Raw genomic sequence first — 24,543 nt, 5'->3', positions numbered from 1 at the left:
CGGAACATAGTTACTCGGCAATGTCGATCACAAAGATTTGCTATATTGCACCAATCATCGATCCTCCTAAATGTATTGCTGAAATTATTAAAACATTAGACCAGTAATAAAAGACTAAGTCAGATACCGGGGCCTATGGGTCATTTAGTCTATAGCCTTGCTGTTTTGCTTTGTCAACATGTATGGTACCTGCCATCCTTCAACGAAGGGTCGATTTCTTTAAAAATAATTCACACAGAGAGATCCACAAGCATAATAGATACACAGTTTGACGTAAAGGTTTTAGTTTGGATTTCTGGACTTTATCCAGTACGCTAGGTTATCAGAACTACGGGTCGATCAAAGGAACACTGAGTGGCGGTCTTCATAAGGCAGATATAATAACACATGTCATGTAATCAAATGCAATTTGTAACATTATCCACATAATGTGACTTGAATATAATTAAACATGTAGGAGACTTTAAAGAAAAAGGAGAGCAAATAAGACGCTTTTAGGCTTTGAACAACAATGAACCTAAAATTCTCCAAGAATTGATCTTGTGTATTCTTATTCTTATTCTTATAACAAATAAAACATTGCATTCGCTATTCCACTGTCAGTGGACACTGCCAGAGTATACTGTCTGGTCGATATTCAGATTTCACTAAATCATATTGGTACAAAGGGCCATGAAAGGGCAGATAACGCAATCAAAGCTACCAAGCAGCCACCTATTTCCGAATGGAAGATTCCATGTACGGAATTGATAAATAAATTTGTATAAATTGACATGTTTGTCAAATTTGATAAAATATGTAAATGAAAACTCGAAAAATTTATAATCATCAAAACCCCTAACGTAGAGTAGCATCCTTAGTATAGAAAAAAAACTGTTTCCTCATATATATATATATATCGAATTTTCTAACTGTTAAAAAAATTAGGTCTTTGGGTCATGCCTGGACTCTTTCTTAGAATATGACCTGCAAACGGATTCGAAGAACTGTGTGCCACAAATCTCTTCTTCGATCTTTGGATATATTTTAATATACCAAGACAAGTTAAAAGCCTGAAAAGATCTTTCATAAAAACCTCTGATATTAGAAAGCGTTTCTCACTTTCTCTGTGATACTTTTCAGCCGGGTGGCAAGTATGAATGAAAATGTCATAAGGTGCTAAATGCTAATGTTTATATTTAATCACTGAATGATAGCATGTTTTCTAATTTTTACTAATTATTTAGACGCATGGTATGTACGTAGTTCCCAACATAGTGGTTATTCTGTTAAGATATGCGGTCTTAAAATGTGCAACGGAAAGAAGCGAAATCAACAATTTTAGTACCTTCTACAAATAATTTATCTCTTTATGTTACAAAGTGAACAATTAAGACGAACTTAGCATATTGTGAATTAAATTCCTATCACCCTAAATGTCTTATTTGAAATCCAATAGTATTTAATGTTCCGAATGAATGTCAGTTGTCTTGGATGTCTTGAGGTGCCAAGAGTCTTGAATGTCCTGACGTATCAAAATGATATAATCCAGAATATATATGAACGAGTTCTCAAAAATCCCAAAGTACTGTTTTAGTCCGAAGGTCTATGAGTACTTTGAAATTTCTACGTATAATGTAAATAAAAAATTGCTCTTAAATTATATCTTAACACAACAATACAATCTGATCATAGATTCTCAAATACGAAACATGAATGAAAACGTGTTTACCAAAACCTTTATATACATATTTCTCTTGACCTCTGTCACAGGTGAGTGTTCTGGAAAATCCAATTTTCCAGTTCTGGAAATCCAATTTTCCAGTTGGATACTTACACCAAACTTGAACTCCGATTTTAGCAAATATATTGTTTAATTCTTAGAATCATGCTAAAATTCTAGTAATCAGAAACTCCATTTTCACAACCCTCAATCACGTACATGTTAAAATTTAGGCTTACAATATAAAGTAAAGATGCATAGCAACTCATTAAGTACATATACAGTCTGTGACAGGAGATAAATGCCAGTACACTTTCTTCATATACCACATTCATATCTCTTTGTCGTAGTATTCTATGAAATGTAAGAGGAATATTGAGAAGTTATGATTATTTTCTTATACCTACTTTGTTTCTTTGAACCTGTCCGTAAATTTAACAACGATCAAAAGACAAAACGACGTTTTATAAAATTATTTCACCTATACTTGTAGCACGCCAGAGAAATGCGGATATATATATATATATATATATATATATATATATATATATATATATATATATATATATATATATATATATATATATATATATATATATATATATATGAGAAGTAAGATAAATACAAGAGACTAACCTAGAAATGTTGGAGGATGGCAATTCTGATAATGAGGAAAGAGAATATTATAAACTCCGGTTATTCTTAAGTTGCTCTCTGACTGACAGTAAAGTCTACACCAACAACATTCACAGTTGTTATCCTATGTCATATCCTACAATTATGAAGTGACCTTTGCCTTTAAATGTAGTCGAGAATGCGTGGATGATGATCCCTGTTCTAGAAGAACGTTTACAGTGGTTGGTGAGCTGGCTGTCATGAAGAGGACAACTTATTATGATGCTCCATACATACCAAAGTTATTTGTATTATCACGGCCATTAACCCATCACGGGAATGTAATATATAGACAATTTCAAGCTCAGCAAGGTTTGAGGAAGACGAAACCATCGGTTGAAATTATAAATTATTCGCCGAATATGAAAATAATGGACAGAAACATGTATAACAACCTGTCTCAGTGAATGAAACATGGATTCACTATTTGAAATAGTATTATGGGAATTATTCAGGGTACAAAACTGTACACTCTGAGTGCAAGGGAAATTAACATTAGGCTGTCATTTTGGAATGATGGGAATCTGGGTAAAAGGGTGTTACGACTTTATTGTCCTTAACTAAGTAACATAAAGAAACAAAACAAACAAGCTTTGTTAAACTTTACCAATTATTTATTTCGTTAAGTTATGAAATGAAAATTAACAAGAAATAAATCCAAAATAATCATAACATGTTCTGCAAAAAAAAATCCAAAAGAAAAGAGTGTTCCAAATGAACATCAGGTCCTCGAATATACTGATGTTCAAACAATCAATTCATTTTCTTCCTTACCTGAAATCTTGATTCTGCTTTCATAAACATGTTTTTCTCAATCTGAGTCTAGAACCTTGGAAATTTACCATGAAATGTCGGGTCTACCTGTTATTGACTACATTTTATATTCTAATTTTAGGTACAAACTTCTAACTATAACTAAAATTTTATATTGTAAACATTTGGAGCCTTCCAGAAAGAAACATGCCATTATTTAATACTTGTTTTTAGAAAAAAATATTTATAACATGAGGTCATGTACAGGACTATATAACATTGTTTTATGAGAAATTATTAATTTGTGTTATTTTTGTGTCCAGTAGTTCATTGTCCTCGAATTTTGTTTATTGAAATTACCTATCCACTGGAAATACAAAATGTTCTTTAAAAATAACATTCTTGGAAATAGAGACTTGAATTTGTCGTGAAATTTCAAATATTATTGCACTGTATTGTTGTGACCCAACAAAACACTGTTGGAACATCACCACTATACGGGCCACCATAGACACATCAACACTTCCAGCGTTGAATTTTATTTAGATTTCCACTAAAGATTACTCAGAACTTTCATCATGAGGACTTGTGTCTATAATTATAGGATTATTTGGATTGTAATTCGCAATACCGTAAGTTCCTTCAATTATATTTTCACTTTGTTTTTATTTCTTGAATTGAACGAAGATTGTTGCTTCACCATTCTTTTCTGATACTTATTTTAAGACCATAGGGTCTTAATAACCCACAAACATCCATGTAAACAGAGATCAATAAAGTTTGCATAACGTGACTGAACTGCCGCATTGTATTATTATGAGATTATGTAACTGGCAATAATCAAATGTCGGTCTCAGTAGTGTGTCGTGTAGAGATATATGTTTATATATGGCGAAAATCCCCAACCCAATCTCATCGAGTGGAGTGAGATATGTGACAGTCATTGTTTTTCGTTCTATAAACGTTGAAGGTTACTCTGTGTCACGCCTTGAGAAAAGAATATATTATGTAGTTTGGGTTGATATTTTAATAACACGACATAAATTATTTCCTTATCGTGTGTGCCAGCTATTGTCTTGGCCTCTATTTACATTAAATTATATCAATAGCAGCAAATACTTATGACAGTTGTACATTATTATGATCTTTTAATAGACTGTGTTTTAAAGTTTCAGTGTAGAGGTCAAAGATATGATCTGATTCGATATGTATTCATTCACAATTTGACGGATCTGAGAACATTAAAAGAAGATTTCTAATATCATTCTTTAATAAAATATCATGTCACATGCCTTGTTTCGAATCTTCAGATAACCTTTATTTCTTAAATTGTGAATTTAAGTCCTGCAAGTCTTTCCCACAGTCAAATCATTGCCTGCAAATTTTAAGCAAAAACAAACTACTACAAAACTGCTTGTCTTTTGTGTATTCGAAGCGTTTTATACCAAATAGCAGGCATTTCTGCGACTGTTTTCATCGACTCATTCGAATAACGTGTTATTTAATGTTAAATTGAAGACGTCAACAATGTGATTTTACTCGATATAACGCACATACTTATTCAAAATTCGATTCATCTGAGAACTGTCAAATCCCGATTTTTAATATCACCCATTTCCTGACAAATCATCATTGCAAACCCCTTGTATAGGATATCGAAATACAACTTGTTGTAAATGGTTTACTCGAGCATTTTCTCGTGTCGAAATTATCTGAAAGTTTTTCTTTAGAAGAATAAACAAAGTTGTCTACTTAAAGCTGTCATAACATCAAAGCTTGTATAAAGACAAAATAACAATTGCCACTGCAAACGTAAATATTCATGACACGAAGCTTAAAATTAATTTTGAAACATTGTGTCATTGTTATATTTCTGCAATGTTCTTTGAGAACAAAATCGGATCTATATTTTATATGGAACAAAATAAATGTAAAATGATGCAATAATTTGTATAAAAAAGACGATAAAGGTAAACCAAGGCGAAATAATTTTGACTGACTAACCAAGTTATGTACTTCCGTTAGTTGATAAGCAGGCAAAGAGACCTACGTCGACAATAATGTCTGTCCGTTTGACCATTTCATAGAATATTCATAAGGGTATGGTTCACTGGATAAATATGGATTGCAGTGCAACCAAAATGTGTCAAGACGAAACTTTATTGTCCCTAAGAACATGTATATTTAAAAAGTATGTATATCTTTTATCAAATTAGAGTTAATTAAATACGCTGAACTGCTTATGGATGATAGAGACTCCTAAATGTCAGACAGGATACATACGTTTAGTATTGTACATGAATATAATCTATAACAGGTAGTAAGGTCTGAGCAATAAATTGCGGTAATTTTGTATTTCTTAAGATGAATTTGTTTTGTTTGGGGTTTTTTTTGTGGTTTTTTTCGATCATCTAATAGTGGTTTATCAACTTAAATCTAGTTGTTCGGTGCATAGCAGTTATATTTTAACAGGGCAAATAGGTATATTTAAGCGATTTCTGATGTTAGGTACTACGTAGTAATTGGAGTTATAGGAGCCAAATCGTCACTTGAGGTACGGGAAGAATTTCAAATTTTCATGTCATTTTGGGGTACAAAGAAAATTTAATATATATTTGGTATTTGGGTTCAAAGGGTAAATTAACATTACGCTTTCATGCTGAAAACATATATGGATATAAATGGAACTATAATGTTAGAACTGTAAATAGATGCAATATATACTTTTACTTATCAATGCCCACACCTACTTACCAGTTGCAACAACTAGTGATCAGCGCTCACATCTACTGCCCAGTAGAAAATCTAAGTAACTAATAAAGTGTGATACGAACACCTACTATCCAACACCCACTCTTACTAAGCAATACAACAATACTGAAGAAAATTTATTTCTAGAAACTTCCATGGCCATAAAAAAGGATTGTTGAGGTTTGAAATGTTGTGTTTGCTGATACACGCTTCACCTTTTAATGCAACCGTTTGGAATGATGAGGACTAATGTCAATATATTATCCCTCTAGCTGTCTTACATTTGATTTTTTGACAGTGAGAAACTCTCCATCGACGTTTTTCCTGTTTGTTTGCTGTTCTGGGATTCTGGGTGCAAAAATGGCTCTCGCATCTACCATAGTCATCCACTGCAACGACTGATTCTTCAAGAATTTTCGACCTACTTGAATGAAGGACTGTTAAACTCATGTTAGTGTTCTGTGATATTGTTGAATCCAACGTCGTAGAAGCCATATACATACGTTGCTGAGAGTAATTCCTTTCAAAGTGTATTTTACCATAGCTTTTCACGATGCAGTAGGAAACACAATCACCCAAAATGTTTGCTCCCCCGTTATCTTCCTCATAGTAAATCGTATTATGTTCCATTGAATACTAATATTTAACAAGGTCATCAATTCTCTATAGGAAAATTCACCTTGAAACTCTATTTTCGAAAACGATTCTCAAGTGTATTGTAAATATAGTAACGATGATGACAATGCAAGCATTACATTAGGTATAATTTTGTGCGGTTTTTCCTTGACCACCTCAGGTTCTATCGAGATTAAAATCAAACGTCAAATAGAGGATTACATCGATTTGCATAACTGATATTTGCACCTGAAAGTCAAAGTTCCCAAAATCGACAACACCAATACATGCGTAGATGCCAGAGTGACTTCCAAAACCAATAAGTTACTTTCGTTGTTCAGGAAGTGGATTCTCGCCTGAACAACAAACTGGACTTACTGACCTTACCTTGAGAATAGCTTGACGCACGGAAATGAAGCCATGAATACACACCTCAGTTGATCAGTGGTCTGGAAACCTGGTACCTTGGATGCCTTCCGTGACACAGAGTTGACAAACGTTGAAGGTCCTCACAATGTTAGATTTAACGACTGTCAAATTAAATCAAACAATGGCGGGATTTGGAAATGATGTATAACTTGTGCTTGGACATATGACTGTACGACATGTATTTGTCTAATGGTGTGGATTTAAGTCTAAAACTGAATTGAAATAGTACCGAGTTCTATTTGAAGGCTGTTTCGAAGCTATACTCGACGTGCGTTATCTAGAAGTCTTGCCTTGAACGGGAAACGACATTAATCAAGCTATGACCAGAACAACAACCAACTATCGTCTACGACGTTTGGTAGTCAGAAACTTCAACATTGCCTCTGGAATCAGATTCAAGATCGAAGATCAGTTCTTCTAAAGTCAACTGCCTGAACCTTTATTCATTGGCATCGTCACTGATGACGTGATCACAATGCTTTATATTTCCAACACTTCAACGTGTCGAAGATAGAAGTCAACCGAGACGTCCAAACGTTGTGTACCACATCTTGTGAATAGAAAAATGCCCAGAAAAAAGTTTCCTGCAAACTTACATTAATCTGTTTAAGGCCACATGATAATTATGAACCGAAATTACTAACAGAATTGTGTAGAAATCATGTCACTCCAGACCAAAGCAGCAGAGATAGACTTTTCGCCCAATAATATGGGACCAACTCCGCGGGGAAATTCAGTTTGCAAGTGCCCTTTTGAACACAGTGACCTTCCATGCATAATTTAACAATACTTTATAAATCAAATATCTGAGAAAGGTGATACTAGATAATTACAATAAAACATCGACAATGAAGCCGGGGACTTAAGATGCAGGTTATGTTTTCCCTCTTGAGTAGAAACTACATCAGTCATTACCACCAAGAAGAAGAAGAAAAGGAAAATGAAAAAGACGGTAATTATGTCACGATAGTTGGAACATAAGAACACTTAGTCTCCTGATTTGCTTGTCTGAAAGGAACGCACTCTTGACCCGGGAAGATGTTCATGTTAGTAGAATGTATCGTACTTGTCCGGTGCAAAACAGAAATGGTTGATGAGGAGTCAAGAGGAAAGGTTAGAAGAGAATCTAGAAGAAGCATCGACCATGATCTCAGAAGAGAATAATCGAGGAATTGATATAAAGACTTTGGTGACCGCTCAATAACTTTATTGACGTTCTTGAAGACGAAATGCATCGACGCTTTAGTACAACAATGGAACGAGATCTTACCATACTTCTACAGATCATTTACAAAGATAAAGTAATGTTTAAAATCCAGGCCTATGAGAAACAAGATAAATACCTGAGAATTTCAATGACATGTAAATGACGCATCTACTACTTTAACCACATGAAGGTCAGAGCGTATCAGAAAATACATGGCAGTACGTCCCATAATGTAGCTAGACTACATTCCACCGTAATCAAATAACACTAGTTACAGGACGGATACTCTGGCAGTAACTATTCCTCCCTTTCCTCTCCCAGACATCTTAATTAAGTAGCATACAGTACGTGCATTTTAGTATTGAGTGGTGGTTCATGTTTCCCAGTCTATTCATAATTAAGAAGTTGGTATATATCTACTTTATCCAGTAGTAAAAGGCTAGATAGTCATAGCTACTTAAACTACTGAATGATTGATGAATCTTACAATAGATCGACGATCCCGTTCAGAAGATAAATGTGCTAGCCAGTTTAAATAGGTAAAGTGAGGGAGGAATCCTCTTCTTATTTACAAAAAGTAAAACACTTCCTTGGCAGTGTTAAGGACCACAACTCCACGCAAGACATATCGAAAGGGGAAGATCTTCTTCGGTATGGGACAGAACTCAATCGAGACGTAAAGGGCGAAGAAGTGAAGAAAATACAGACGACTTGGGCGGATGAGAAGAGGGAAAGGGAGTGAGACATTCCCACATTTCAGCGGTAGGTGTATAAGGGTACAAGAGATGTTGAAGTAACGGGAGGAAGAAAAGAAAGAGAGAGTAGAATGGGGCAGCAATTTCGGCGCAGAAGTGACCCTAGTTCCGCAGGTTTAGAACTGGGAGCTGTAAGCTGATCAGCCTACTTTTAGGCAATATGTTACCACTAGCAGGTCGAACAACTTTGCATAGATGTACCCTTAATGACGATCCCGGCACGGGAGATGATGTTGTCCTGAATATCAATAACATCAATCACTTAGGACACAACCCAAAGGCCATTTTCAATACCTCACAGCTATCTCAGGAACAGACATATTGTATGTCACTATTGAATCACCAATCATTGTCAGTATTTGTCTTTATGTGTTATGTCTTTCAAAATTAAAACTTAATCCCGTACGCCACTCTTCTATCTTGTATGTGATAGCATGATAGTATCTATGTGTATCGTATGTAAGCACTCCGACTGTTTTCAAGGGTGATGGCACGTTTGTGTATATGTACCGTTTTCATGGATTTTTCTGTATATGTTTAAACACTATCTTTTTTATCATTGAGCTTCATGCGTGATAGTGTATAAGTTAGTTGGTGTGGATAGTGTCTGTATATTTCTATCCTTTTCGTTGGTTGGTTGGTATGAGTGCGTGTCAATTGATTACTGAGTGTTTGGTCAGTCAAAACGGTGTATCGGTTAGAAAGTATAGTTTTAACTTTACACTTCCCCTTGTCCCCAGACAGTTCCATTATACTACTCCGGACTACATGGAAAGTAAAAAAGTCTTAATCGGAGAAAATGAGCCTACAAATCGCTCGACGTGGTCTATGTGTTGTTAAAGTTGTATGTCACTATTGAATCGCCAGTCTGCTCACTGGTACCCAATGTATCAATTTCCTCCATGCCAATGGCAAAGATATTTCATTGTCTTTTTTACCCATGATGTTGTGTAAATTTCGGTTAAGATCCATTTGTCATAGATGTAGGGTCAATTTACTGTTTAACGTTGCTTCTCGATTTTATACTTGATGAAATACTGAGAATACTTTTCTAGTGAATTACTGGTAGCATGCTGGTTTGCATAGATGCGAACGTGCACTGACTATCAGTTGTGGCATCATTATTGTTACGGTTTGGTCAATAAAAACGAAAACGTATCAGCATTTTACTTTTGCGAATATGAAGAAGAAAGGAGAGAACTAGTGTTAATTTCTGACGTATGTAATAAATAGAATAAAGCATTTATGCATAGCAATTATCATGAATATCACTGGCGGATCCAAACATTTCGTAGGAACGGGGGGACGATGGCTTGGCGTAAACAAGTAGGCAAGGGATCTGAGGGACGGAACCCCCGGGCTAAGGGGGTAAAGTTCTCTCAAGTTTCTATATAGCGATAATTTTAATCACGTAAGTGTTAAGAAACTAACTCCGGAAAATGTGCATTTTGTTTTGAGCTGTTTTTCTAGATCATCCCTGCATAATTCACTCGTTGAATGATCGATGACCTGACTCGTTTGCTCCTAAGGTGATATCCGGGATTTTATGAACTAGTTACTTATTCAGCAAAATTGTTTTGCTAACATGCACTATCCTTTATGAATAGAATACATAATATTTTATATCCTTGTGTAGACACTATGTTAGATGTTAAACATATATTAACAGTCTTCCTTTTTGCTAGTTTAATCGACATTTACCGCCCTGACCTATATATCCACGATTCAGATTATAAGAGTTAATTTTACTAGAGTTAGCTTTGCACTGACATAATCAATCCATTTGATATTCTGCTTTTTATGAATTTGTGTCCTCCTTACGTGATAGTGTTAAGGTTATTGTGTATTTTAATACTCTTGCATACCAATGAACCTTTTATCAGTACTCAACATTCTCAATGTAATATCACCTTCCTATAGTTTTGTTTATTCGATAGCATTTGACTAATTCGAAATGTACAGAGTTGCTTTGGTATAGAGCACAACTACTACAACTGCATAAACCTGAATGTGGCTTATATATAGACCGGTGATACATTTAATTTATTCAAGGTAGATTAGCCGACATTCACATACCATATTATTCATCTTATCCGGGCATTCTGAATTCTTACATTTTTTGTAAGTACGGTACTGAATACAATATCAACAACAAACATAAAACAGCAAGTAAGATATGAACTCCATCTCAGCCTACTTTTAGTCCTAAAGTGGTACTTTTGCCTTTAATTTAAATTTAAATTTTAAAAACTTTAATTTTTTGTAAGATAGCCTTTGATTATTATTCAAATATTTTTTTCATCCTTCAGATCATCGTAACTTGTATTTTATAGTTACCTAAATACTCGATTCACCTTTAGTTACTGTTTTTCAAAATAATGCTTTTCCTTGCTTATGTTTCAAGTTATGCGCTATGTCTTGTATGTTTTGTCCAACTGTATTTATGTAGTAGGTAGTGGTCGTATGTCTTGCAAATCATGGTTGTTTTTATTTATGTATTGTTTATGTCACCTTCGTAAAAGAACCCTCAGAGCCTATGTTGAAATGCTGTTTTATATAAAATAGCTTACCTTACCTTACTGACAATTTAGTGGATATTGTTAACCGACGTTTCCCAATGTCTTGTCATTTGGACACAGTGATAAGGCATATAACTCTGGTCTAATTTGTAGTGTGTAAGTTAGATTTATATCCTACAGCTACTTGTTTTTTCCAGTCCAGGGTAATTAGTTTCATCTAAAGCTGACATCATTTTTATCTGGTTTATATATTATTAACATATTATTTTCCTCGTACTTCAAAAATACTCTTTTCGAATATTGTTCTTCATCTAATAATATTATATATATATATATATATATATATATATATATATATATATATATATATATATATATATATATATATATATATATATATATATATATATATATATTAGTTTTTAAAGTTTACCTCGCTTGATGCTAAGTGCTACGCAGTTTTCGATTCCTAATTCCATGTGAATGCCAAGATCTAAAATCATAACTGTTTAGACTAGTGAATATATTACAATCCCAAACGTCGAAGGATTTTATAAGCATGATCGTAAAATCTACAATCTCTAATTCCGTCTTGACATTTCGAACGTAATTTAAGAATCTTGGGTTACATTTTTTGATAAAAGAAGCTATTTGTGATAACGTTTTCTATGCTTCTGGCTTCACAAAAAAGCGCTTATTATTCACAAATGGGATAATGCGTCATCGAAGATATTGTGGATAACTGATGACAAGAAGTGCCTTTTTGGATCCATCTTATAGATCTATCTTCTTACCAAGGAGTATACCTTTCTTATTTAAGTGGCCATATACAATATTTGCGATCACTAAAGTAAGCTTGTGTCATGAATTTGCTAAACAGCCTCGACAAACAAAGTCTGGGTTCGCTTTTTAATATGTCTTGAGGTAGAAGTAGTGTAGATATATGAAAGTTGTGTTGGTACTACTATTTCTGTATAATTAATTCTGGAAGGACAAATGATATCTCCGAGAAGGAAGAAGAAACATAAGTTCTTTATTTAAATAAATACAAGAATAAGTTTTGTTTCACTTTTTAATTATGTTTCATTTTATTTTTGTCTTGTCTACAGATTTGAAATTTAATTTAAATTCAATGATATTGACTTTAGTTCATTACAACATCATAAATTTTACAAAATAAAGGATTTCACAGTAAACTACAACTCTTAAAATAACACATTGGCTTATTACATATATAATGGGGGCTTGAAAATACGTTAACACGATGTTGCCACATTTATAATTAATCTAAATTACATTTGCTAAATGAATAGTAATTTATATTTTGAATAAGGCACAATCATCTTAATTTTGTTTGCTTAAAGATGTTATATAAAGATTCTAAAAATCGGGTTGTCAGACCTTTCAGGGTATAAGAAACTCCACTGAGTCCTACGACTCCCCATCCAGACGAAAAGACCCTTAGATGAGACAAGGTCAAGTACAAATGCAATAATATACGTTACACATGCGCGCACATGAAGTTGCTTGTTACATATTAAATCATTTCTTCTGAACTACTGTAGGAGAATATTATTATAATAACCACGTTCACACAAGAACATTGCACTCTGGTCACGAAACTTGTTCTCGTGTCTCGGCTGAGGATAGCCTATCAAAACTTATGCTCACCACTAGTGAAGACCAGTAACACAATATTGATGTAACACAATGCAAACAATTTGGGTTTCAAAATAAGCTATATATACAATACCGTATAAAACATGAAGACTTTTCATATCCAGTCTATGTTTTAAAACAAAATATCGGTGAAAATATTCTTGTAGTAAACGTGATTATGGTCATTAGCATATCCTAGTAAATTATTGTTCTGTTTAACGTAAAGTCTCTCTGAAGCAGAAGCAACAAAATTAATGGAAGACCTGATTGTTGCATACTACAATCGGGATATTATAATTTGTTAAACATTTCACTGTTGGGAAGACTTGATGCATATTCTTTCAAGGGGATCATGAAATATGGCTATTTAATTACCACCAAAGTTTGACGTCTACAGAAACATCAGAGCGATCTTTTCCATTGCCCAATACGCACACGAGATCTTGTGACGTCAATGGAGGAACTGTGCTCACTGTGCCTTTGATGCCGATTTTTGTTTTCAGGAAAACGTTCGCTGACGTTTATGTTTATAACTGACTTGTATCAAAATCTTACCAGAAACGTCACGAAAGGGTCTATTTATGCGTTCGTCATTATTTTGTTCGCATGAAAGATGTGTAAAGCATTTGCACAACAGTAACAGATAGATACGAAATAAGGAATCAAACAACAAATGATACTCTTATATCGATCATATTTTTGGAGAAAAACTATTTAAATCGTCTTGTATATTCAATAATTTTGTGTTTACTTGACATTCTCATTATTCAAAGTAATCTGGCATGGACCTTAGTATTCAACATCCCCAAGTATATCCCAGTAATTAATCACCATCGGAACATTGATAACTGGACAGTTCACAAATAGATCATTTCAGATTAGACTTGGGAAAAGTGTCATTTATAATATACGAAGCCATATATATCAGTGCCTCGTATTTAACAATCCTAATTGTAGTCCAGCAACTGAAAACGGAAGAATGATAAATGATTGATAATTATCCACACACACGTAACTATGCTTCCTGCTACAAATAGAAATCATGTGAGATTAGTACGATATTTCACCCTGTCTCAATCCACGGTGTATGGAAGCTGTGAGCGTTTCTGCTGAAGCTCGAGGTTTTCGGTTCTAGGTGCTAGATCGCCAACATGACCCTGCCTTGACCTCATCCTCCCTCTCTCTCTCTCTCTCTCTCTCTCTCTCTCTCTCTCTCTCTCTCTCTCTCCTGTGAGGATTTGGCATAGTTTAATTTCCTGTTGACTTTTAACAGATAAAAACTTCAAAAGCTTTTTTATATCTTGTTCTTGTGATGTTGAAACTGTGCGCATCCACTCGTTAAGCCTCCTAGTTTGATCATTCTCATTTGATATTCAGACCGTTCCGCTGGCCTACGTGGTTAGAGCGTAGAACATCCGCTTCGGATGCGGAAGGTCACGGGTTCGAACCTCGGCCTTTTCTTACCAAAGAAAATTAAGAGGTTAGTGTTAGCACGGGATGGCCTAGCGTCAGGATAATGTGACTGGGTGGGACATCATGCTACATGTCTGTGGCATCCTACCTCAGTTCTAGACATCACTATAAACTGGCATAACGCGAACATAGTGATATGACTAAAATTGTTAAAGCTACTTTAGAACTCCAATCACACACACACTCTGATGCCTATTGTACCCAGTGCAAAATGCTTTAATGTCCAGTGGGTATAGCTAGATTGTAGCGGCTTGTTTAACTAGTGCAGTTGTCACCAAACATAAATAACACTAGCTATATGATATACAAAGGTGGACGATACCTAAGATTGACACAACTGTAATTAAAACTGCATATATACATAGGATACAATAGGATTGTCACAGTATACATATCAAATTTTACAATATTGTGCTTTGTCCTAACTTAATGGTGCGTGACTAAGGGTAGATAAGACCCACAGTTAGTTAAATGTCACTGATCTGTATATTATGTATGTATTGCCATTCTTTCTCTTGTGGGGACTAAACTAGCTTGTAACACGATAGTATGTGCAATAAATGTCATACAATTATCAACACAACTTCGAGTTGAGAACCGTGGTTTCTTTTTCTTCCTCCTTTCGTAAAGATAACATTTCGATATATTCATCACTTCCTTCTTCTACTTCAATGCACAGTGTTAGATATCAGCTACTACTCACAGGAACGAAAGGGGAAATACATTGTATATCAGTTTACTTTTTTCGGAGTGAAGGGATTGTGATAATCGTGAGACAGTGATTCCTCGCCACCATTGTTTACTTACTGGATTAAATGGAATATTGTGTCATTCCACTATTATGCATCAGATATTAGTTAGTGTACATGTATATTTCTTGGCCTCGTTCTGCTTGAGAGGGATAACACTAGTAACATGTCTTCAGACATGATATATTATATAGCCTTTGTACTTGACGTGGATGATATCTTCAAACATTCAAAGAAAGTTGAAGTCAATAATGAAAAAATATATCATCCCAGTTCCTAAAATATTAAACCAAAAGTACAAGAAGAATGTATCAAAGGAAACGCAGAACAACTTTTGGTACATTATTACCAGTCACCTACAGAATTCAAACTTCCGAGTGCGCGGAAGAAATATGTGGTTAGTAAAAACTGCTGTAAAGGAGACATTACTTAGTAAGTGAAGCATTGTTTGGTCTCATTATCATGTTTCATCCACAATATCATTTACTCCTTCATCAAGTATCCTTAGTCATATAATTTGCTTTTTAACCTTTATTTCCGACTTATAAGTAGTAGACAACGACCCTCGATTACCAAACGTATTTCCTTATACGACTTCCCCATACACTACATTAGCATGACATCGTTTGAAACATACGTAACCAGATTAGAAACTAATAACTGGAAAGCAGGAGGGACTTCTTGTGCGTGTCTTCTTCTGACTAGTGTGAGCTGGTCACATGAGTATCACCAATAATTGTTCTTGGTCCTTTTTCAATTCTTTTATTTCTTTTTGTTGATTTTTTTGTCAACGTTATTCCCGACATGATGCTGAGTAGCTTGGAAATAATTGCAGGTAATACAAATCTGGGCAGAAGTCAAGATTGACTGATTGTAAGATTATTCTAGATGATCTCAGCAGGTTATATGGTTCGTTATCATGATTACTCTTAAAGCGTTACATGGGAAAGTGGTCAACTGTATAATTTTGATATAACGACTGTCAATATCACTAGTACACTATGCAAGGTGTTTCAAAAGACAAAAGTGTTTAAAAAGACAATCAAGAAAAGTGTTTAGGAATGTTGACAATATCAGACCTAAACAATTCAGTACCGAGTCATGTCAGTTATGAGATAAGTTAGGAAAATGCTTTCAATTCTTAACAAAGAAAATTGTCCTTTCACTGCACAATATATGTGTTAGACTGTATGAGGGTATCATTATCATACTTTGCTAAACCTATAAATAATATACCTAAATATATAGAGAAGCGAACCAGTATGTTACTTGAGGTATTAAAGAATATACACAGTGGTGAAAGATTTGCAGTTTGAACGTGTTAGTTCATTTTCAACCGTCACGGGTTAAATATGAGTTTATAAAAGGTCAACGAATATTATCATCGTCCATCAAAGCAAGTTTTCTGTGGAATTAAAATGTAGGAGATGTGTAAATTTCCGCGATCGTTCGGTTCACTTGGCACTTTGAAGTATATTTTCCTTAATCGATTTTCAACATGAATATACTTTTTCAGGATATAAGATGTATATTCATTATTTAATCCTTAAAAGAACAAATAACTTCCTCTAGCTCAAGTTATATTTTTATATGCTAAATGTTTATAATCAAACCGTAAATGTACGAAAAGGGATATCACCAACAGTAGTCGTTATCCACATACGGAAGCATCCAGTATTCATAAAAATGAATTTAAAATTATATTTCACAGTTCTATCAACAAATGATTATGCGTTCAGATCAAATGCACACTAATTATGACCATAAACTGTGAGTATTTTGGCCGATTTATCATGACAGGTATGTTCTGAAGACGATTATATCTATGTTGTTCTGCTGTTTTTTGGTAGGGGACAGGGATTGGTTTCGTGGAGCTCCCCACGACACTCATCCGAGGAAATTAGGAATAAGTTACTAAATTTAAGAGGGGATGCGGTGTCAGGGATGGATACAGTCTGTAACGAAGGGAACGCTGCATGTTGACGACATAAATATGCTTTATTAAATAAAACAAAAACTTTTTTTTTCTAATATTTTTTATGAAAACAAACATTAAATTATTCCCTATATCATTATCAGCTAAAAGTCAATTCATAATATGATTTACCGAATCCTCAAGGTCCTTTGAGATATGCAGAGAGAGCAATGTGCAGAATTGCTACAGACCGACGACTACCACAGCATTTGAATACTGGACAGGGACGGACTGGCGGTCTAGGTCCCCCATCATCCCACAAAAATCGCTGACATTTTCAGGACCCTGGACAGCGATAGAGACAAATAAGTTAGCTTAAATCATGGCAATCTCAAACTTTTGTCATTTCAGCAATAAACATAATTTCGGTTTTACGGAAATTACCAATCGGTTATAAAACTTCCGTTGTTTACTTCCAAGTTACAAGTTGGTTGTTAAATGTGATGCTCCAGAATCAGATATCTTCTTGTAATATAAATGACACTTTTCCCAAACTGTGATCTAAAGCTAACAATTATTAATTGTCCAGTTACCAAACCTCCGCTGTTAATTATTTTTTGGGCTACAGTTTAAATACCACATTGTATGTCATATGACACCTAAATGACACATAAACACACATGCATTGAATCCTCAAGATTCTTTTGAATAATGTTTTGTCCAAAATATATAATCAACATAAAGACTGTTGGTTCTATATTTGGAATGCGGTTATTAGAAAAGTGCGCACGTCTAATGTGAAGAAAATTATTAAAAATGACCTAACAGGTTTGACACGCGTCAGTGCTATATATAAACATAAGCTAAACTTTATAATGGAAACGAAAGTTTGTGCCAAATGTAGTCAGTGATACTTAATGGAAATTGTACACAGCATTATAATAATTTTGAAAAACAAAACAGTTCAATAGGTACTGTCATTGATTGTTGGATATAATGTGAACAGAACCTCACTGACTTTACATCAGAATCTGATTCATGTTGAAAACTGTTTTTGTAATATGAAGAGTGAACCTCTTTTGTAATATGAAGAGTGAACCTCTTTTCTAATATGAAGAGTGAACCTTATTTGTAATATGAAGAGCAAACATTTTTTGTAAAACATTGCATTTGCTTTGTTCCCAAACTCCTTTAAAACTAATCAACATGTGTCAATAATGAACCCTACTTATTTAACGCCAATCTACTTATCAAAAAGTCTGAAATCTACTGATTTTATGTCCTGGTTCAGCTACATGTATGTGGTCCATTAAATGAATGTCGAGTCTTCTTAGTGTAGGTGCTATGTCTAACAAAATTCAGATTCCCGATTGTATTATATAACTTTCTGGTCCATCTGTATATGGATGTGGTTAGGAGTAAAAGTACCAAAAGTGTTCTGAAGAACGACTGAATGTTGATCATGTTCAAGTAATAGACAATAAGAAAACAAATCTGTTGTGTCTAATAAAAGCACAAAGAACATTTTATTACTTGAGTGAGAGTACATAGATATGCATTACTAATCAGGCATAGGGAGTGGCCAGAGAGAAGGATAAATAAGGTTAACAGAACAGTAATATTTAAAATGCATATATACACAAAATACAGAAAAAATCTTACAGTAAACATTTTTAATGCATTGCTGTAATCAACGGCTGATACGACTAACTGTAAGTAACCAAATGTCATTGTTTGATACATGTGTACAGTCTTTGGCAATGTTTGGTTAGTACAACCTGTCATAAATGGAAAAAGACAGGAAATGAATTACAGTACAGTCTCATTATCATGTCCCATTGGCATAATCAGTTATGTATTGATCAGGTATGTGGGGGCCCCGAATGGCCGAGTGGTCTAAAGCGCTCTCCGTTACGGATCACTGCTATCTCACCTCTGTCTGCGCCGGTTCGAGTCTCGGATTCAGCCAATGTGGGTATGTGAGAAAGCTTGCCAGTAGCTTCTCGTGGGTCGGTGGTTCTTTTGGGGGTTTTCCCTGGTTCTTCATCCACCATTAATACTGGCCGCCATGTATAGCCTATCGTGTGCTTAAAATCGCTTTAGACCCTACAACAACAACAACAACAACAACAACAACAAAGCCTCTGTCATTCGCCCATCCGTAGAAAGACACGCACCTGAACTGGAATCATTTTCATTCGAAGTTCAGAGTATATGTGTTTGTTTCCTATTCAGATTGGTGTTAGTGGAACTCAGAAGGAATACAAGCATATATTCTTCGCTCCTTCTTGCTGGTAAGTACACTGAAGCGAAATACCTCGTGGATTTGATAAATATAACACGTTAACTGACTATATTATTTCGCTGCATTACATTACTCACTCAACCGTGTATAGTCCGTATGTATACGTAGTCAATTTCTTTCCACTTTATTTTCATGTTTTGGATAAGACTCCCGAATGTGCATCTGTCCATCTGGTTGACTTGTATGTTACTGTTGTAATATCTGTATCAATAACATGGTGTCCAATATTGTACAAATTCTGTAGAAGACATAAAAGTCCGAATGTTGTATATGCTATGAAGGTAACATACTGTACAAGTTTGAGAAATTCTGGTGGGGAAAAAAAAAAGATTTTGGCGTGAAACGTAAAAAGTAGTTTTATTTGTAAAATACTTCGACAGCACTTTATATGTCTGTTCTTGGTAATTGTGAACGAAATAAGAGACTTGCCTGGTTATGAAAAGGTAACATGAAATGCGTTCATTGAACACTGATCTCAAATAATAGTTTATGAAACTCGTGCAAACCTCAAAATCTTAATCCACGCGTGACGGATATAAGGATACGTGTAAGCCCAACCACTGTTGTTGTGCGTCTTAAATATGCTCTGGTATAACCAGACAAATACATGTGCTAATCCCGTCTCTCATATAACTTTCTTTGGTATAATAACATTTCCGAAACTAGTTCTCATTCGTTAGATTCATATACAACATACGGGTCTCTTTATTGGATGTATATTGCAGATGTGACACTTTGAGGTATACCTGGGAAAAAGAACTGTCGATAATCGCAGATAATGCACACATTCAGCAAGTTTATACTGTCTTCTACGTAAACCTGAAATCGATATCATAAAAACAAACGTGTGCACACTGGTATTTATAATTCGTCTAGAACAGAACTGAAGAAAATGCAGCACCTCGTTTATTTCATTAGATTACGAACTACACGGATTCGATTTAAATAGTGTCAGGCAACCCTTTATATAACAGTGAAATAAAATGTTCAAACACGCAACATATATGATTCAACCACAGAACAATGTGCAACATAAATTATTCAAAGAAATCAATGAAGCGGCAAGAGTTATATTGTGATATGTTATTTTTTAACATAAGCCAAGTATTCATGAAAGAGTTCTTTCCCTTTGCTCCTTCTGTATGCAATCTACATATACATTGGTAGGACTCTGTGTGTGTGTGTGTGTGTGTGTGTGTGTGTGTGTGTGTGTGTGTAATTTGGATTTTTAACGTAGCTTTAAAAAATGTTCAGTCAAATCTCTACGACGTCTGCACTGAGACAGCTTTATTGTGATGTCTAGCACTGAAGCATCATGCAGCAAACATGTAGCATGATGTCCCACATAGTCACATGATTCTGACACCAGACCGATCAGTCCTAACGCTAACATCTTAATGCTGAGCGCCAAGCGAGGTACTTGTTAGTATCATTTATTGAAGTGTAAACCACTGTTATTTATTGTTTGCGTGCGTTTAGTATCTTGGTGTTACAGATTCAGTACAGTGATGTCCAGTGTCCATATATATAGTGTTCTGCGGTACGCATGGTGAGATTATTTAGTGATTTGATTGCATTACACGTGCCTAACATGCAACAGCAGATTACATTAACAAGTTCCCTGGTCTATTGTTCACTCCTCCAGCGACTCTACAGGAGTCAGCTTCAACTTCTGAGTGCAATATGTTATTCAATACTTTGCAAATTGTATCGAAGAAAATGACTATTGCACACCAAAATACTACACTGCGCTGGTCTTCGTCATGTTATGGACTTCATCTTCACGGTCTTCATTTAGTTATCGTCAAGTCTTATTAAAAATACAAGAACCCACGGAGGCGTAGCGTTGTTATTTCTCCCGTATACTAGCTACACCTACTAAAGAATTCTTTGGTTCGACTCGGCCGGAGTTTGGAACCCGTGACCTTCCGCATCCGAGGCGGACTTTCTAACCACTAGGCCACCGGAGCTGTCACAGTGGTAGGATGTCTAAGGGTTCCTGACATTTTCCCCATAAAAAGGGACACAAAAAGATTGTGTTGGCAGTGCGGACTAGACTGGAAGGTGGAAGCCAGAGAAAGAATCAGTAGGAAATATTTTGATTAAGTCAAATAACTATTTCTATATTTTAACCCACCATAAGGAGATTATGAGTGTAAACGCCATTCAAACCAGTTTTATTCTTCTATATGTTAAATTATACATGTTTTGTCAACAGGTTTACAGACACTGTTTGCACCGCTTGCTGTTTGTTCCACTGTGTCACTGACGGAATAGATCCGTAAATTCGGACTTCGAATCACGTTACCAACACTACTCATGTCGAATATTATATTTTCTGATTAGTTACAATAAGTGTCATTACGGTTCTTTTCATTGTAAATAGTCTTTTTTATCCTGACCTTTTTTGGTATTACACTGACACATTTGTGGTGAGGTGCCGTAAAATATCACTAAATACATATATGTATACGCAACTACGGACTGAACTGTGGAATTTATTTTCCATGTTGGTGGTATCCCTTGTTGGTTACTGTAAAGCGGCTGTGCAGCTTTAATAACTCTTTTGCATAATAAGGGATGATACTTCTGTTTTTAAGTTCGCTATTTGATAAAATCTCAAAGAGGGAATGGATTATTTGATTGCATACTGACCTATCATTTTATAGAATAGACCAGCATTTCTCTTTTTACAATTGTCTTGATTTAAAATGCTAGAACTGAACGTCATGCGCTCTCCGTCCTAGCTGAAATTACATATATTTTTATAAATTTAGTAATTTAATTATGTTAGTTTGGCTCGAGAATATTGCAAATACCACAACCGATTTTGAACTTAGTAGACTGCTGACCAATTATTGGTTTAAGTAGTTGCATACTCACAATAATAGCTGCTTGTCAAAACCTTTTGAAATAAACCTTGGTCACCTTTTGAAGTTTTTTCATAACCACCCTTTTTTTTGTTTTTTTGATTTTAAAGAAGCCTACATTTAAAATTACTAGCGTCGTCGAAATAAGTTTTAAAATCTAACAAAAATGGGATCTAAACAGCGTTGATGTATATATATATACGAGTGTCATCGTTAATATATCAATTTTATGAATGTTAAAATAAATCAATATCGTATGTCAAATATAGCTCATATGTCCTATTTTCTTAAAAGCTATTGGAACAAACTGAACGGAACAAGTCACTTTAAAATGAAATATGTTGAAGAAGATAATATCTTTTATTCAAAAGATGTATGTAATAATTCTTCAGTAAGAATCCTTGGTATGCCTTGAACGTTATAAATACAATGAGCAAAGAATTAATGACATACTGAGCAAAAATGCTTACAGATCGGTTAAATGCCATTCAAACTCGTACGCATTTACATCCAGCTCTCTAAATGTATACAATAATTTGCTTGTTAAGACAAATGCAAATGGTCGCATGGTTTTAAATTAGGGAAAACTTATAAACTACCTCTGAAAACTTAAAAGATTGCATTCAGCATCTTAAGAAATGCGAATAATGAAATTAGATGACATGCGAAATATGCTAAAACACGAAAGGAACATCATTTACGAACAGAGTCAGTGTTATAGCAATCCTACAGAGTGAGTTTAAATATAAAAGTCGCCTTCACAAAGAAGAATAGACAAATGAAGTTTGTTCTTGGTTTTTCAGTAACAAATACAAAGCATCAGGCAATAGCCTGAGTTGTGTGTGTGCGTGTGTGTGTGTGTGTGTGTGTGATTTGGATTTTTAACGTAGCTTCAACAATTGTTCAGTCATATCGCTACGCTGTCTGCAGTGTGACAGTTTATAGTTATGTCTACCAATGGGGCATCATGCCGCAGACATGTAGCTTGACGTCCCACCCAGTCACATTATTCTGACACCAGACCGACTAGTCCTGGCACTAACCTCTTAATGTTGAACGTCAAGCGAGGCAGCTGTTAGTACCATTTTGTAAGTCTTTAGTATGACTCGGCCGGGGATCGAACCCACGACTCCCCGCATCAGAGGCGGACGCTCTAACCACTAGGTCACCGGATCGGCCAGATATGGTTGCAGTTAGATGGATAAACATTAGCTAGATGAATAGATAGATATTATTTGGCATGAAGTTTAATATTGGTGAAATTTTATTAATTCAGCGGCCTGCAAGTGACGTCGTAAAAATAATTCTGTCAAAATCTTATCTTTTATATTCCGTCATAATTTATATGGTATATGTTGAAACCTCCCTAGAGCTGCAATCTTCAAAATACAACGAGCCAAATGTAAAATCGACACTTCGACATTTTGTTTACAAATCGGTACATTTATCGTCAATGGAAAGAAAATTCAGTATATGATGAAAAGTTGTATAGTAAAGTGGTATCCGTATACTATTTTCACTCAGTACAGTTTGAATTTCACAAAAGATACTTATTTTAGGAATCGTAAAGTCTATCTGACTTTCTCTTTAATTGTTTATTTTACTTTTCAACTGAAATACAAAACAATTTTTGGGGGTCCTTTTGTAAGAGAAACGTTATCTTAAGATTTGTTTTTTTCTCTTCATGTCAACATCATTGTTATAAAAAAAAAACATAAATCTGGGCAATACTGAGTCATCATGAATGTTTACCTCATCAAAATAAGGAGCCAAATAAACTATTTCCAAATTATCATATGTCTTGCATCACGATAAACTGCAGGTTCTATATCAACAACTTTGTTATTGCCATTGTTCTTTTCTTCCATAACGGTAATGAATTGCTCTCAAAATATTGTCCAAACTAATTTAAAGGCATCAATTGACAGTTCACAAAATATGAAGTATGACTAGTGACTCTTATAAGCAAATCATAGAAATACTTTCATTTAAAGTCTAAAATCATCAAACAAATGTAACAAAACTTATAATTTCACTTTGTTCTTGTATGAAATTACTTTAGTTTTTCCTTTGTCGGAAATCGTACTTAAAATCCCTACCCCTGGGCACTTTAGCTGTTGATAAAACAATGATTATAGCTAAATTACAATGCATGCGTAGTCGGTG

At 34.7% G+C, this 24,543-nt stretch overlaps 1 protein-coding gene across 2 annotated transcripts in view; it reads left to right on the top strand.

Annotated features, from left to right (window-relative positions):
* The first annotated feature begins 15,123 nt into the window (after positions 1-15,123).
* The window catches only part of LOC149786491 (uncharacterized), a 48,902-nt gene continuing 39,482 nt past the window's right edge, over positions 15,124-24,543 (top strand). For both annotated transcript variants that reach the window (XR_016424928.1, XM_089976955.1), the window contains exon 1: positions 15,124-15,719. The gene's annotated coding sequence lies outside the window, so the exon portion shown is untranslated. The remainder of the gene's footprint in view (positions 15,720-24,543) is intronic.

The sequence above is a fragment of the Sinohyriopsis cumingii genome, chromosome 12 (genome assembly GCF_028554795.1).
Source record: "Sinohyriopsis cumingii isolate HCF-2022 chromosome 12, ASM2855479v2, whole genome shotgun sequence".
NCBI classification, from domain to species: Eukaryota; Metazoa; Mollusca; class Bivalvia; order Unionida; family Unionidae; genus Sinohyriopsis; species Sinohyriopsis cumingii.
The sequence above is the reverse complement of the archived record's forward strand: the minus strand, read 5'-3'. Positions and strand labels throughout refer to the sequence as shown.